The following is a 2,918-nucleotide window of genomic DNA, read 5'->3' on the forward strand; positions in this document are numbered from 1 at the left end:
ATCGAAAAAGCGATGGAGAGAAGTCGGCTGTGAATGACAGTTTCCATATTTTGTCTTCCTATATAAGCGAGCAATGGAAAAGTGGCAAAGAAAAATAACTGTCTATATTTTCATACATTCGTTGGCATCTCATCCTGGTCGGTACACCAGTAAGAGTGCGGAAATTTGATTTCTGTCATAACGTGAGTTTTTCACTCGACTACTGTCTCGATTTTTTTCTTTTTACTTCATCGAACTCGTTCGGGTCAGTCAATACATCTCTCTGAAAATCTTTGTCGAACGATGCACTTTCTCTCTGAAACGTGGTAGCCGTGGGATATGTCTCGAAAATAGACGAATGAGAACGATATTGAAGTCAAAGTTGATGACAGTACTATTTTCCTAGTAACAATTCAACTATCTTGTAACAAAAAAAACATTATACAGCAAAAATTTCCTTTTCTTTCAGAATATATTTCCGAACGCTTGATACAAAAGATCAAAACGTATTTATGTATTTCACCATTGGATATCGAAAACTTGTAAGTCAATACACGTGTATACACATATTGGATTCTCGATAACTCGCTAAACTGTTTATCGATTTTTACGTACCTCTTGCTAAATTTAGATAAATTTCCAATGTAATCCCTTACGAAAAAGTAGTACTAGCAATCAGTACTCAGTACTGAGTGATCAGTACTCGTAGTATTGAGAGTATTAGTATGTTAATACTCATGAATACTGCAGAATGGTCAGTACTGTGTCTGTCAGTGCTTACAGTACTGGCAGTACTACAAGCAATAATACTCATTAGTACTTCAAAGTATTGAAGTGGTCAGTACTTTATCAGATTAATATTCAGAGTACTATCATAATAGTACTGCCAGAAACTAATAGGCACAGTACTGACCATTCTGCAATATTCATGAGTATTAACATACTAATACTGTCAATACTACGAGTACTGATTACTCAGTACTGAGTACTGATTGCTAGTACTACTTTTTCGTAACGTATCTTGGAAATACTAAACTAATAAAATACTAAATTAACACACTAAACTATCAATATGACGTTATTTTGATATCATCTTGACTTTTTGTTCTACTTGGATAGTACTGCGTAAGTAGGGGAGAGTGGGCTCCCTTGAGCCACGGGGTCCAATGTGACAGTGCGAGTTTTCTGTATTAACGTTCTGCAAAATAGTGACGGTGGGTATGAAAACTTTAGTTTTCAAAACATATAACTTCCATCAAAAAATTATGCCGAAATAAGCATATATACTTTAGTTAAAGGCAGATATGTAATTGGAGCCTTGCAAAGTAAATTTTTACTTGTCATAACTTTTTGATATGTATGGATTTCTAGGGATTCTACAGTTAAAAAAAATTCATAAGACGTTCGTCGGGATCTAGGTTCAATACCAACGTGCGCACAAAAACGTTTAATTGTTCTGTATCTGAAATATTTACGATAAATAATATCGATGTTCAGTGGGGTCCAATGTGACGCAGGTTGATGGGGTACTCTGTGCCACGCTTACAGAACTATCAAATCTACCTACGTGACAGCGCGAGTTTCCGTAGTGTGTTTCGATCGCGGAATAGTAAATGTTAGTGCCTAAATTTTCCTATAAAATGAAATAATTTCCATCGATAATCATATCCACACTTTCATTTTCTCTTTTTTTCACCCTTTAGTTACAGATCACATGTAATCGAGTCGCTGTGAGGCAATATTCGTTGATCTCTGCTAGGTTACGACAAAAAGTGAGGTTATAGGACTTTGTTTTCAGTTTTCAATTTCTTAGGTCATCTAATGAAACAAATATGACACGATTATTGATAAATTGGTTCTCTAGCACAGTCTTGGTTTTTCAATTGACCAAAGATTTGTAATAAACAGGATTTAAACAGATCTCTTCTACATGTCACAGGGTACCCTACCTTTTACATTACATGTCACAGTGTACCCTACGCTATGGCTCAATCGACCCCACGCGTGGGATCCACTGTGACAAACGCAGCATTTCGAAATATCATTATTTTTGCAAAATATTCCTGAAAATTAACTTCTTAAATCATTTACAAACAAAGTTCATTATATTAAACATCGAATAGTCTCATTTATATTATAATAAAGTTATTAAAATTTTTAAATTCACATTTTTAATGTGATTTGAAAAAACGTGGTTCAAGGGTGCCCACTCTCCCCTACTGCGCCTGTACCACACGTTAGTATCCCACGATTATTCGATAAGTACTAAAAGAGTACTGGAGGAAGTACTGGAGGGAGTACTGGAGGGAGTACTGGGGGGAGTACTGGGGGGAATACTGGAGAAAGTACTGGAGGGAGTACTGGAGGGAGTACTAGAGGAAGTACTGAAGGGAGTACTGAATGAGTATTGGATGAGTACTGGGAAGGAGTACTGACGAAGTCAGTATGGTCGAATTTAGTAGTACTTTGAGTACTTATGTCTCCAGTACTTTCACCAATACTTTTTCCAGTATTTAAACCAGTACTACTTTTTCATAAGGGAAATAAATTTGGAAACATATATGATCATAATATTTTTTTAATGTATCATTTTCACGTTGATGTAGAGTCCAGCGTACATTCCGCACTTTTATTACTCAAGAGTAACTTTCAATATGGTAAAGATTTTCGGTGAATATCAATTGAGATTAGCTATCAATAAGTTTCCATCAAAGTTTCATATTTTCTGTTAAATAAACTGCCCGTGAATCGCATTTAATATTAAAAACTTTAAAAATTTAATAAAAACAAAAATTATAATAATAAAAAACAAAATACAAAAAACAAGAACTTAAAAATTAATTGGTAAAAAAGTTAGTTTAAAAAAAATAGACTCCCGACTGCTGCTTAAAGTAAGTTAAATAATAATAAAAAAACAAAAAACTAAATAAATTAAACGG

Source organism: Temnothorax nylanderi, unplaced genomic scaffold, assembly GCF_030848795.1.
Source record: "Temnothorax nylanderi isolate EJ_2023f unplaced genomic scaffold, tnyl_v1.0 TNYL_tig0205_pilon, whole genome shotgun sequence".
NCBI lineage: Eukaryota > Metazoa > Arthropoda > Insecta > Hymenoptera > Formicidae > Temnothorax > Temnothorax nylanderi.